The sequence below is a fragment of the Agelaius tricolor genome, unplaced genomic scaffold (genome assembly GCF_023055355.1).
Source record: "Agelaius tricolor isolate 1412-34295 unplaced genomic scaffold, bAgeTri1.0.p SCAF_6, whole genome shotgun sequence".
In the NCBI taxonomy this organism is placed as follows: Eukaryota; Metazoa; Chordata; class Aves; order Passeriformes; family Icteridae; genus Agelaius; species Agelaius tricolor.
Window position 1 is genome coordinate 14,753,653 of NW_027269266.1, and position 15,027 is coordinate 14,768,679.

A 15,027-nucleotide genomic window follows, 5' to 3' on the forward strand; every position below is an offset into this window, starting at 1 on the left:
GACACATACAACATAAGAAGGACATGGATCTACTGGAACAAGTCCAGAGAAGGGCCACAAAGGTGATCAGAGGCTGGGAGCACCTCTCCTATGAGGAGGAGCTGAGATAGTTTGGGATGTTGGAGTCTGGAGAGGAGAATGGTCCCAGGATATCACAGAGCAGCCTGCAAGTACCTGGGGGGGCTGTAAGGAAGATGGAGAGGGACCTTTTACAAGGGCATGTAGTGACAGGACAATGAGGAATGGCTTTAAACTGAAGGACAGTAGGTTTAGATTAGATATGAGGAAGAAATTCTGTACTGTAATGGTGGGGAACCACTGGACCAGGCTGCGGATGCTCCATCCCTGGAAGTGTTCAAGGCCAGGTTTGATGAGGCTTTGTCAACCTGGTCTAGTGGGAAGTGTCTCTGATTGGTGCAGGGGGGTTGAGTTAGGTAATCTATGAGGTCTTTTCCAACACAAACCATTCTATGGCTCTTATCAAGTTGACATTGTCCAGTTCTAATTTCTCACTAATAGGTGGTATTGCCTTTGAGTAATATGACAGTTTGACTAAATACTGTTATTTCCTGAAAAAAAATGAGCTCATTCCCTCCAGATGCTTACTGACAGTAGGCAAGTCATATTCAGTGGTATATAAAAGTTTACAAAAACATTTCTAAAATATTACTGTTCCATATTGATAACTGAGTTGACAGTGTTCAGTTCTTTCAGATAAAATAGCTTTTCTCTCTTACTTCTTCTTTTTCTCTTATGTAAGTTCTCTCTTGGCCTCCTATCCAGACTTTCCTTATAGAAAAAAAAAAAAAAAGAAAGAACAGACCAAAACCAGTTTATTAGTGCATCATCTTGTCAATATATGGTGAAAATTGCCTTTTGTCAACATGTGACATTTCTCTCTCAGTCTGTAATAGTACACCAGCAAAACTTTCCTATCTAGGATGTATGTTATGAGTACACTTTCAATGCAGAGAGGGTAAAGAGAGGGGTGTCTAAAGTGAAGTAAACTAGGTTTCTAGATCTCTAATACTACTCTTTTTTCTTTTTCTGGAAACATCTCCTCCGCAGCTTGTCACATCCATTAGAGTTGCAAGCAAACAAGTTAGCAAACATCTTTGCTCACTTCTTACCTTCTCTGACTCTTTAGAAACATGAACTACAGAAATATATTGTATTATATTATATTATATTATATCACATTACTCTGTACAAACCTTCTCTGCCTGCCCTGTCTTGCAGAGGGCACAAGTGACATGCCTCTCAAATACACCTGCCCTGCTATCACACCCTCCCACTGATTCTCAAATGCTGAAACACACCTTCCTTCACAGCCAGTGCCATCCTTCTCCTTCTCTCTTCCTCCTCCATCTCCCTCTGCCCTGCACCACAGCTAAGTCTGGCCCCAGCCCCTTCACACCTTGGTCCCTGAAATTCTGAAATTCCTCTTGAAACTACAGGCTCTGGAGAAATTTAGTCAGTTAATAACAGTACCTACATAACTAAGTGGATTAAAGTTGTATCTTATTCCTATTAATGTCTTATTTATATTTGAAAAATACCCAGACCAATCAGAAAAGAAAACCTGCCAGTGATATGGCCTTTGCTGGCAAGGCTGTTCCTCTGCATATCCTCAGAGATTGAAGGCAATTCCATAGAGGAGGAGTTCAGACAAATCCTATCCCTCAAACACAAATCACCTCAACGGTCTAAATACTAAAGAGATTTCTTTAGAAGACAGTCTCAGAATGAATCTCAGAATACATAAGGAAGACCTTTCAAAAAGTGTATTAGAAGGAAAATATCTGTATTTGGATTACAGGTTAAGAACACAGTTTATTATTCAGTGTAATTTAATTGCTTTGTTAGTAGGGGACACCCAGACATAAAAATGCCCCAAAGCAGCTCTTTAAAGGGGGAAGGTATAAACATGATCATGCAGCTGAACTCTTCCATTTGCTGCTGGATGCCCAGATACTGGAAAAGGGAGCCACAAACCCTACTAGACACACAAGCCCCTTCTGCTAGAGGAAAGCCCTTGTTTATGTAAATACCCCTTTCTAGCAATTTGGAAGCAGCTGCTAACCACAAGTGTTTTAATTGCCACCACACTATTTCAATTACTAATTTTTGAATTGTTCCCATCTCTCTGTGGACGTGTTGTAAATTATTATAATTTGTTATGATGGACAGCATTAGAATGGCATCCATTAGCACTTCTATAGATGAAAGACCCTCATAATGTCTATTAGCAGCCCTTGCAGGTGATGACAATGATGGAGGGGAGGTACACCATCCTACAGCTACTGTGAGCAGTAATTCAGCTGCTGAGTTCTGAATAATTACTTCTTTTTTAATTTGACTGGGTTTTTTCCCCTTTTGTTTGTTTCTCTTCCAGACATAAATATTGAAATTTGTAAGTAAACTCAGTCTTCCTAAAATTCCAGTAGAAATATTCTTCAGTATTTTACTACATTCAAAATTACTTTAAAATCAAGCATTTTACAGACAATGAACTCCTCATATACTTAATGCTAATTTTTGACAATTTGCTTTGAATATTGAAAGAGAGCAAGTTAGAATTCTAAAAGGTAGCAGGAGGCCTATTACACAGTGGGTGGCAACACAGAGTGGCATAGGAGAGGGACAGCTTCTCTACAACCTTAGTGACCCCTGCAAGCTGTAAAAATCAATAAGAGAATCCAGCCAATTAAGGGGTACTGAGAAGTTTACAGAGGCTGAAAATGGAACTGAGGGATACAGCCATTGATTTATTGTCATAGCGTGTTCCCAAAGAATAGATTTATAATTCCATTGTTTGCCACTGGATTCTTTTTCTTCTTTAAAGTAATGAAATACCAGGCCCTCTTCTGATGCAGGTGCATTAGGTAATTATCCTTGTGAAAGGTGCTGTTGTCCTCCTTGCTCTTTAAAATACTTGAAGATTCACTTAGACAAAAAAAAAAAAAAAAGACTAGAAATGGCATATGGCTCAGTAGATGAGAGCATCATTCTCACTCCATTTCTGTGTGGGTGGAGAAAACATAAAGGCTTTTTAAGAAAAAAAAAAATTGCAAGAAATGGGTTTCCTGCTATCACTCCTTTGCTAGTGATAAATACTTTAGAGAGTATTCTCCTGAAAATTGTTGTAGTCTTGGATCCATGCAGAGGGTGGCACCAAACCTTGTTCACTTCCATGACATGTCTGTTCTCCTAATGACCCAGCAAGTGTCCCACCTCGTCCCTCAGCTGCTCTGTGCTCCTGCTCCCTCACAAGACTCCTTTTTCCTTCTCTGTACCCAAACAAGATGGTTTCACTCTGAACCAAAGGGAACATCCTGCAGCAAAGCAGGTGTGAGGCTTCCAGGACTCTCTGATTACAGCAATACAGGACCAGTGACTCACTGCAGGTGTACTGGTCCAGGGCACTGCTGGCTGATGCTCATTGCAGTAGCACTGGGGCAGGGCTTCCCCTTCTCTATGTGTTTGGCTTCACACTGCAGAGATCTGACTGCTTCCATTTTGATGTTAAATAGATACACACTTGAATGAAGAGGTCCTTCCCTTGGTGTCACAGCTGTGCTATGCAGGAGTGATGGATGCTTGCAATCAAGGTACTGCTGCCAGTACACAAGGCAGCTGCCTCAGTTTGCTTTGAAATACATCCATATTCTGGGGAAATGTTCCAGAATTATCTTGTGTTTCAACCTCTCTGGCATCCCTCCTGGCTGCCCTTTCTCATTTCTTGGACAATGGAATTCTTCAGCCCAGCACAGGTACTTTCCTTAGATGGGAATTTGTGTGCAGCCCTCCTTGTATCTCCAAACTTGAAGATGCTATGGGATACGACTGAGTAATTCAGGATCACTCACTTTGGTAAATGGCTGGCTCCATTGTTTGCAAAAATCTCTTTCTCCACTTTGTATTTCATTAGAAATATCTAGTTCTACCAAAGAGGCAAGACACAACTGTGTGATCCATGTCTTACTGCCCTCTTTACTCTGGCATACGATCAGGGGACTCTGAGCCTACACCAAAGAGCAATTTCTACTCTGAATTTTTTCTGTTTCTTCTGCTGCCCTGCCCATGTCCTTTTCCTTCCCAAACAAAATCTATTTGTGGAATGCAAATTCTCTGTCTTGCTAACACAAGCACAGGGTGCATCTAGAATGAAACACAACATAGCTCACAATCTGAGTACAGGCAAATTTAATTATTTAATCCTCCTTTAAGGGAGAGGGGCTATGAAGGTATTGAAGAATCAACAGAATGAGGATAAAGGTAAGGCTGGGTCTGAGAATGAGGAAAGAGGAGCAGTGAAAGCTCCTTAGCACACCTGCTCTGCTGCTGCTGCTATGTGGAAGAGGGCAGTAAGTGCTTCTGGGAAAATATATCCAGATCATTTGAAGGTGACTGCTTCTCTTCTGGTCTTGACATCTTCCTTCCTCAATGCCAGCAGTTGCCATGCAGGGCTGTAGGGCTCAGCACAGTCAGAGCAGGCAGCAGGGCCATGGCTGGGTGACAGCCTCACACCAACGCAGGCAATTGATCACCTTGTCTTTGTGGGTCCTGAAGGTTGCTCCTAAGGACACAGAAAGTTCACAAAATCAAACTGGAACTTGTGTATGTGGAGATATCACCCTACTTAATACAGTTTTCTCTAAAAATCAATCTGAGCTCCTTGCAGACCCTTAAATTTTTCCAAATACATGCAAATTCTGTAGAAATCACTTTAAATTACTTTGGTTATATATGATGGAAAGCGGTGAAGATTACTTAGGTAATCTTTGCAAACACTTTAAAGATAAAAATGTCAATTATATGGTACTAGTAGCAAAAAATACACCCTTATGTTAATCATTTCAGTAGAGATACCTGCACTTCAGTGAAAGCCGAGTAAGTAAAGGGGAGGGAGCACTGTTGGATGAATTGCTATCAATTGCTCTCCACTGCTTTGCATTTACAGTCAGCTGAGCTTTGTTTATTCATCTGTTTGCTGATTTAACTATGTGACTCCTCCAAAGCCAGGCATCATCACAATAAAATTCTGATGCATTTCCCTGACAAACTTATCCTTAAATTGCTTCTTTATCATTTACTGAAATATAACCATGCAGAGTCAGTTCACTGATCCCAGTGACACTGAGGAGTTTCAGCCTTGCTAGCAGCTAAGTGGCACTAATGTTATACTGAATTTGGGAAACAACTTATTTGCATGGAAGAGCTCATTGCTCAGCTATAGTTTGTAGTCTGTGGAAATTCAGCAGCATCTACTGGATATAGAGGCCCATGAGCTTTGTATTTTTTAAATTTTTCACAAAAGAGCTAAAATAGTTGCCATATACCAAGTGGTTTCACAAAGCCTTTGTCCAGCATTGGCATAATCCTGTTTATAAAAAGACAAATATATTTGGTCTTTTGTAACATACAAATGAACAGAAAAAAGTAAAGTATGCCACATTCTCCCAAACACACAAAAAGGATTAAAACCACCTCTTGAAATACAAATATTTTACAAAAAATGGGGCTACTTCTTGTTAAACCAGTTCAGGGCTATGACTTAGCTCAGTGATATTATACAAAATGAGCAGGCATAGCATATTCCTGGTGATGAACTATTTAATTTTTTTGCTAGATACTAATAATGGTATACATTTTTCCAATTAAAATTATAATAGCTAATAATTTAAAACTGTCTTAACATGACTGATGCAATTTCACATTGGCTAATAATATTCCTCCATTTGTTTCTCACCTCTTTCTGTGTTACCACTTAGTGTTAGTGAAGCGTGACCCTGCCAGATGTGCCTGCAGAACTGAAATGAATGCACAGCAGCAGTGAAAGCCTTGCAAGCCCTTCAGCTAATTGACATTATTATGTGTACAGGAGGATGCAGGGGGAACAGCAGAACAGCGGTTTGTTTCTTCACCAGACTCCCACTGCAAAGCCACGGTCATGCCATCCTGCCAAACTGAAATGCCTTTCTCAGGAGATATTCCCACTGGTTTAGTGTGAACTTTTAAAGATTCAAATTCTTTATTGACAAGAGGATCTTAATCTTTAACATATTTACATGTTTTATTGGAATCCAAGCAATTGTCCTGGGTGGGATTATGCAATTTAACCTTATTTGGATACAAGTTTTGAACGGGCATAAGAACGACACTTTCCTCCTTCCACACACCCCTCCTCATTCAAAGACCACCTTATGGGAGAAAATGTCAAGACACAATATTTTTAAACCAGTAATAACATAGAATTGTCTAACCTATGGTTTGGGTTTTTTTAATCTCTTAGATACAGAGCTGGCCTTTACTTTACATTGCAAATACCTGTGGATGCTGATGCTAAAGTCCAGAGGGATTATTCACTTTAGGCAGCAGCTCCTCACAGAGGCAGCCCTCAGTTCCAAGGCTGAGATGGGTCTGAGTCCATGCCCATGTCTCAGAACTTTTTGGTAGCACCTGGGAAACAAATTTCTTTATTACATATATTGCTTTGCTCCAGATCAACAATGCCTCAAGGATACCCCACTGGTGAACCAGCTGGGAAATTGTCTAGTCACATGCAGAGATAACACATTGTCTTTTCTCTTGCTGTAGTGCTCAGGGAAAGGAGCTTAATCCTCAGACTACTTCCTTTCTCCTCAAAAACTTTCCGTGTTGCATGTGGCAGGGACAGCAAAGACCAGGAGTGCAGCAGCAACCCATGTCCAAACATGGCTGGGGGCCATGGAGAGGATGAGTTGGATGAGGCATTGGTTGGACATGGATGGGGCAGCCTCAACAAGACAGTCCTGCAGCAATCCAGCATGAGCTGACTGCTGCACAGATGCAAAGATGAGCAGCTGAACTCAGCAAACTGAGCTGTTTTGAAATCAAACCTTTTTTAAGTAGGGAGAGTAATAAGCTACGGAACAAATCTTTATATGTAAAGTGTCCTTGCTGCCACCACTTGAAAATATAAAATCTTGGGTTTCTTTTTGAAAAATATGCCCTGCTTCCTCCAGCTTTTGCAGGTGTTATGACTGGGTAGTTCAGACATTAATGATGGGAGGGATCCTTCTCCTTTGCAATGTACAACAGTGAACGCAGCAGTCTCTGCCCTTATAATAGCCTGGCCTGTTAGTCCTGTGGCTCCTACCAGTTACATCTCAAAATACCTTCAGTCTCTCATCTAACATCATTTTCCTGACATGATGAATGAGTAGATAACTTCTCTCTTTGTTGGCAGGAAGAGTGGCACAACAGAAGCAGTGGGTGCTGAGGGCCAGATTTCCATGCTGCCCACAGTTGGTGGCCACTTTGGGCAGTCTCCAATTGACCAGGACTGATCAAAGCACCTGAGGTGTTCCTGCAGAGCCCAGCTTCTGCTCTGTTTCATCCTAAAGGGAGACACTGTGCAGGCTCTCAGATTACCCTGTATGATAGGTGCTGGTGATTTGCTTAAACTGCAGTCTCATGGTCAAACCACAGTGGTGATGTGGACGCACGACCACAAGCCTGGCACAGAAATGCCCCAGTCCAGGAGAAGCCTTGACTCTGATGATAATCAGCACTGGGTCCTCAAGAAGCAGGAAAAGTCACATCTTGTGATTCCCATGGCCAATAGTGTGACACTTTGATATGGACTTTGCCTTAATCAGTTTTGAGATGATAGCAGAATCTGGCTAATCTCTAGGACATATGGTTTAAGTCAGTTATGTAAAGAGAAAAATATTTACAACACTAGAAATGCTGAAACATATGGAATATTATTTCTAGCAACCTGAAAGAAAAAGTTGCTAAATAGCAGTTCTTGTCTTCTCTTTAGCAAGGCTATTCTTAGTCTTCATTTGTTTTCCAAATGACATTATTATTCAGTAAATAGAATATGAAGCCAAGGAATTGAAATTGCTCAGTTCCTGGCAAACTTTATTCTCATCTTGTTCAATAATCATGATTATAATGATTTTATTCATAAGTCACATTAAGTTTTTCCCTATGGTAAAATTAAATGCAATGGGAATTGAATGATCTGTTCCCTAAATGCAAAGCTAAAAGCAAGACTTCTTGCTCCTACATGAAGCAACTATATTTATGCTCTGGATAGTCAATGACTGAATCAGAAATAACTACTCTGATGTACACTGGCATTCAATTCTTCCTTTTCTTTTTGTTTCATAGCAGAAGAAAATGTCAGTCTAATAAATTAGAGCATTGATATCTCTATCTATGGAGACCCCAGAATGTCAGAAAGATTGATACTAAATGGCTGGATGCAGAGTTATCAATGCCATCTGGGAGATCAGAATCCAGAAGTCAAACATGACACTGAACAGATTGATTTGTGTCATGTTTTATTATAAAACATGTGTCAGCAGCTCTTTTCATTTCCATCAGACTGAAGGGGACCAACTTTAGGACTAAATTTGGTGTGAACATTTTGTTGAATTGGGGTCTCCTATAAAACCAAAGGCTGGACATAATTTGCTGAGATTTTGGTTTAGTAGAAAGTAATTTCTTACAATTGGAGAGAAACTCTGAAAGTCATGCACCCAAAGAAAGTACCTGGGGTCTGAGGTTAGCATGCAAAATGAAAGTTCATTATTGCCTACTATATTGAGATGTGCCAGGACACCTTCTGAAGGAAGCAGCCTAACTGCATGAAAGCCACATAGTCTTTCCCATTGAAGTGAAGCAGTTGATTTTTGGAAGAGTAGGGCAAGCAGAGCACACTTACTTGGGGCTTCACACAATCCTAAACCTGGCAAAGGAGACAGAGAACAAGAAGTAGGAAAAGCTGCAATAACTTAAATAAAAAAACTTGCAGCCTTGGGAGATGAGTGACTGATGCACTTGCAAAAGGCATTGCAATGCTTTTATATTTGCTTGGCATCTATGAAGGGTCACTCTTCCAGGTTTATACTTGTCACATACAGTAAACTGTGAGGATTTGAGGGAAGAAAACTTAATAAATCTACTAAGGCTCTGTGAGTATAAAAGATTCTGTCATAACAGTGGCAGCATTTACCTGAGATATCAGCCTTATTCTGGAGAAATGCTGCCATAAAATGTATGGTTGTGATGTTCAGCAGCTCACCAAACTTAAAACAAGTTTGATAATGGTTGACTATTGTATATTGCTTTAATTGAGGCTATGGCATGTCCATGACACGAGTCTTGGAGAATGAATGTTCCCACCAGCATTTTGAAAGCAAAATTAGTTAAATGCTTGGGATCACTGAGTATAAAGAGGTTGTATTGTCCTATCCAGGTGTTGTAGTTTAACCCCAGTCAGCAACCATGCACACACAGCTGCTCACTCCCCCACCAGGGATCAGGGAGAGAATTGAGAGGGTAAAACCTACAAAACTCGGGGCTTAGCATAAAGACAGTTTAATAGGGAAAGCAAAAGCTGTGCACACAAAGAAAGCAAGGAATTAATTCACTTCTTCCCATGGGCAGGCAGGTATGCATCCATCTGCAGGAGAACAGGGCCCCATCATGTGCAATAGTTACTTGGTAAGAAAAATGCCATAATTTCAAATATTCCCCTCTTTCTCCTTCTTCCTGACTGCTTTATATACTGAGCATGATGTCATGTGGTTTGGAGGTTAGTTTGGGTCACCTGTCCCAGCTGTATCTTCTTCCATCTTTCCATTCACCCCCAAATTCCTTGCCAGTATACCCATAGGACAAGCAGAAAAGGCCTTGCCTCTGTGTAAGCCCTGCTCAGCAATAACAAACCCATCTCTCTATGATCAACTCTGTGTTCAGCACAAATCTAAAACACAGCCCTGTACCAGCTGCTGTGAAGAAAATTAACTCCACCCCATCCCAAACCAGCACACCAGGTTACCATAACACAATAATAAAAGTTTACTGGAGAGCAAAGCAATATAGCCAGACATGCTACATTGTGTCTGCCTCACAAAGGGTATTTTCTGGTGTATGCTGAATTTTCCTAAAGTTTTGCCACAGAGGTCCTTTTTAGGATTACCTTTTGACAGCTTGGGAAAATCAATGCCAATTTCTTGGGTAGACTGAGACAGGGGTCTTATTAAGGCAGCAGAGGAGCACCACATCACCTGGCTCTCCTATCAGTGAACACAGTGGACAGAAGCAGCTCTGGCAAGGCAGATGTAGGCCAGCCCCATCTGAAATGTGTGGGGCTAAGGCCACACTTAACCCCCAGGGACTGAAATGTGCAGGGTAGGCAAAAGGAAATGAGGGACCAAAACCACACTGGGCACTGAGCAGTCCTCCAAACACAATAGCTTGGTTTGCTCAGGACTCTGTCTTTTGAGTATAAACCTAAGCAAATAATGACACCTATTTTTTTATTAATTTCTCTGTCTTGTTTAAAGTGCACTAGATACCAAGAATCCCTGCCTGTCTAGTTTATGCTGAACATAGGGCCAAAGGAAAATGTGATCAGTGCTGAAAGAATATTCCCCCAAATAACAGAACTAATCCTGTAATTCAACAAGAGCACCATGGAAGCAGCACATATAAAAGAAAAACAAGGCTTTTATTAACTTATTTTTATGTATTTGCATGCATATGTGTACATAGTATGTGTAAATGCTTATGTTTATTTACACCTGGCATGCCTGTCTAGTACCAGATACTCCCTTGCAGGAAAGAAGATGTCCTCTTTTTTGCCATGAATTTACCTCTTGAACTACAGATGGAAGAACATTAAGATTTACAGAGCTATTACAACTGACATATTAAATTTCATGGGGATATGTATTTTTAATTGATAGCCATAAAAGCAGTGCAGTAAAGGTTATCTTGCAACTATATTTGGATATCACTTTCATAACGTCACTTAATTCCTCTAGAAGATATCTTTAATCAAAGAAAACCTCTGCTGATATTATTACATATATTTTATCTGAAAGTGACCCTATTTTGTCTTGTTGTGACCTTCTCTAATGCATGATTCAACAAGAATGGGAACTCATTTACTTCCCACAGATCCTTTTACTTCATATATCCTGCGTAGATTTTCTATTCCCAAATAGACCAACACAAGAATATAAAAACTGGCTATGATATACCAAAATCCCTGCTCAAAAAAGGGCTGGCATGTAATGGTGCAGCTGACTGCAAAATGTTAGAAAACTGTGACAGAAGGCTGACTTTTTTCCTTCTGTTTTTTGTAAAATAAAGACTTTGTGGGGGAAATGTGTCTTGACAGAAAACAAAAATAATGTTATAGTGTCACTTACTACATATAACATCAAATTGTTTTCACCATTAAAAATAGAACAAAATAAAGACTGTGCTTTTTAACTTGTAACTCTGTGTCATGTCTCTCCCCAGCTGCTGGTGAACAACCCACATTTTGCCATCAGCACAGTCTGTGCCTCTCTGCTATCAGGTATCTACAACCTGAATAAAGGTATTGTGAGAAACACCAATTAAAAAATTTCCCTAGGCTGTGTAAGAGCATCCATTTCAGGGAAGTATAACAGCTTGGAGGGTGGTTTGACTGGCAGTGCTTGTTGCTGTTTCAGTCTGTGTTTTCCCTCCTCCCAGGTTAAAACACACTGTCTGTCCAGCTGTGTGTGGCTGTGGGGAGGCTGGGGCATACCAGGCTGCAGGGCTGTCTGTAAGGGGTGGCTGTGATGGTGCCTGTGGGGATGTCTACAAACATGACACTTTTTTCCTTTTTTCAACATGCCAGTTACCATATTCATTAAATCACTTATCCAGTATCAACAATGAACAAGTGTGTGTTAAAACTGTATCCATATTGTTCATGGAAGCACAAGTGTTAGAAGCACTTTTAAAAATGAGGAAGGTGTGAAATGAGAGCCCTGGTAATGCTCATGTTGTTTTACCTTCAGTGCCCTTGCACAGCCTGTGCTCCAGTCCCGGCTGGGAGACATCGCGCTGTGCCAGTGACACTTGATTACAAACACATGGGCAAAAACATGAGTTTGCCAGCAAGCAAAGTAATGGAGCAAATATGGATGAAGAAAACTGCAACAACTTGAGAAGATCAGATAATTTCCACCCATCATCAAGAGATCTAGACATTGACATACACATGTTGTGAATTTAGACACCCAAGAGTTCTTGGATGTGGACTGGACCATGGGTCTTGTCACACTTGTCAAAGTAGTTCAGCTGCAAGGGAGGAAGAAAAGATGGCTCTGGCCTAAACATGTTCATTGGTTTCAAGGTACAAAAAAGAGAGTAAGTGACCAGTTTTAACAGTAGAGGTGATTATGAGTGGGGTGAGTGGTGCAGCATAATCATAGACAACCTGGAAATGGAATGAGCAGGGAGGTGATGTGGTCTGCTGATGACACGGAGGTATGCAGAAAGAAAAAAACTAGGGCTGGTTATTAAGAGCAGCAGAAGAACCTAAAAGTGATGTTGGACTGTGCAAAAAAAAAAAAAAAAATTAGGCTGAATTCAGATAAACATAAAGCACAATGAAAACTTGTTTGACCTGACAAGCAAAATCTTGGGCTGTAAGTATCATATTAAAATTGCAAGCTCAAAGTTCAGCAGTCAAAGAAATGCACCAAACATGAGGAATTACAAGAAAGGAACAGAGAACAAACCAGTGAACATGGTTGTGCCTCTGTAACAGTGCATGATGTATTTGGATTTCACTTGTTTAGGTAGTTCTGGTCCACAGATTTCTGCCCACAGGGAACATAATGGAAGAAGTTTAGAGGAAGGGAAATTGGTTGGTTATGGATATAATGCAACTTCCATTAATTACACTGGAATACATTTGCTTAACAATAAAGCAGAGTTACTCTCTGAGAGCACAAGTGTCCTGGACAAGATGAACATAGCAGGGAGGAAAGAGTAGATGGACTTCAGATGAAAAATTCATAGGCCCAAAGCAAATCAAATAAGGGGGGTTTTCCCCCATAAAGAAGAGTAAAACTGCTATTCCTTGCTGCAGAATTATGTCTTCTAAATGTCATTTCCACAGGACCAATGAGATAAATTCCACAAAGAAAAATCCACTGACAAAAGTGAAATATATATTTATTTCTCTCTCAGAAAGTGTCAGAGATGTATTTTTTCAAAGGCTGGAATGGTAGAGCTTATTCCAAGCTTGCCCTGTGCTTTTACTGCTCTCTAGCTGCTGGGTACTGCTCAGGGCAAGGCCCTGGGCTGCCTGTGGTTGTGGTCTGGCCACTGCTACAACTCTTGCCAGAAAAGTGTTGAACAATAAATACACTTTTCCATGTTTTTCAGTAATTCTTTAAATACAAATATAAGAAAATAATTGAAAAAAGTGGTAGCTGCTGTCCCACTAGGGTCTGTCTGGGAGATACATATTTATGTTTTGTCCATCTGTGGTAGGCTTGAACATTTTGACCAATGGTCAGACAGACCAAAGAGGGACTTTCTGTGAAGTTAACCTGCAGAGTTCAGCCTGACAAAGAGGTCAATACTGGTATTTTATTACTGACCCAGCTCTGCAGCTCTACTCTACCAGCACAGAACTGATTGGAACCTGGAGGACCATCATGCTCATATTAATTTACCAGCTAGGATAAATGAAAAATTTTTTCCTTGTATAAGATAACCAAATTAAATAATTGCTGGCCTTTATGCTACTGTTTGCAGAAAGTGCACTGGGGCTTTGTTATTCTTCTGTTATTTCTTATAATTAATTCAGATTAATCTGAAAGCTCCTGAAACCTTTACACAGTATTACAGAGATCATGCCAGTTCATCAGCAACTTAAGTCACAAGTTTTTTGACTGTATAACAGGTATATATCCTTCCACTATCTCCTTTGAGAACTGTACTGCCAGTGAATGAAACACATAGAGGCAGAAAGATTCAGAAAAGTTGAGATGGGGGGAAAAGAAAACAACCAAAATTGAGTGCCTGCTTAGTGACTTCAGAAGCATATAATCTCCCTTTGGTCCCTGGTTAAAGGCCAGACAGCCCTGGTGAAAACACATCTGACTGAAAAGAGGAACCTGAACACTGAAAAAATGCATTGTACAGAAAGACAAAGCATTGTGACACACAATTTGGAAGGAAAGTGTGTGGATTAAATATGAAGAAACAAGTGTTCTCCTGAGGCTGATGTTTTTAGTCATCTTCTGGAACCATATACTGCGTGGTGTATTTAGCATATATGTTATCTCGCAGTTCTACATTCAAAAATCCTATAAAAACACATCCTACTAAATTCTGGTGTCCTTTTCCAGAAAATAATTGTATCCACTTACAGTTGTTGGTGTATGTCTTCTTTAAAGGTTTGTGGTTGACTAAAGCTTCCTTCTTCAAAAAACAGACATGGAGAAAACAGCACTGCCAAGAAATCCTAATCAAGATTTAGAACAGCCTGTTGCTATGGAAATAGCCATGGCATCCAGTATGACTTCTGCTGGGCTAAAAATAGGTTGAAAAAACAGGAAAGTCTGGACTGAGTAAAATAAAACAACAGAGTAAGCAAACTGAGTGAATTACATCAAGGATACATGAATGGTGAAAATTTAGCCTTTATTAATTGTACTTTCATTGGCTCATCGGAGGAACTGCCTCCCACCAGGCTGGGTGAGTGCAACAGAGAAGAATTACTTGCCCCCAAGTACCCAAAATGAGTTCACTATTGTGCTGAGTATATATTTAGTTGGAGTGGTTGTATCTGCTCTCACTCAGCAGTGCTGACACTAAGGGCTGGGAAATCAGGACTTCAGTCTGCAAAAAACAATGTAGTTTTTGGAGAGCAAAGGCTCCCTGCTCCAGGGGACTGTGTGAATGGGGACTGCAGTCAGGGCTACTGATTATTCTCATGGATTGGGATGGCCCCATAAGGTTTCAGCCCCACAGAAAGCCTGTATCAGTTTATTCCACACCCCAAATTAAACCAGGTGCTCTGTACAGATATCTCTTCTGTCCCATCAAACTCCAAGACATGGTAGGCTCCATCTCCAGCCCGCCCATCTGACAACCCCTATGTGACAGTTCTGTCCTTTCAGCTCCATCACATCCCATCCATTGACCTAATTTTGACCTTCTATTATTCAACAGCTGTGCCACTTAAAT

General features: G+C 40.5%; 1 long non-coding RNA gene across 1 annotated transcript; it reads right to left on the reverse strand.

The window, feature by feature from the left end:
* Positions 1-695: 695 nt before the first annotated feature.
* On the reverse strand, positions 696-14,306 carry LOC139591371 (uncharacterized). The gene is made up of 3 exons (XR_011679624.1): positions 14,208-14,306; positions 6,331-6,462; positions 696-4,579 (listed from the first exon to the last, which is right to left on the reverse strand). It is a non-coding gene; the product is annotated as an uncharacterized lncRNA (long non-coding RNA).
* Positions 14,307-15,027: the final 721 nt, after the last annotated feature.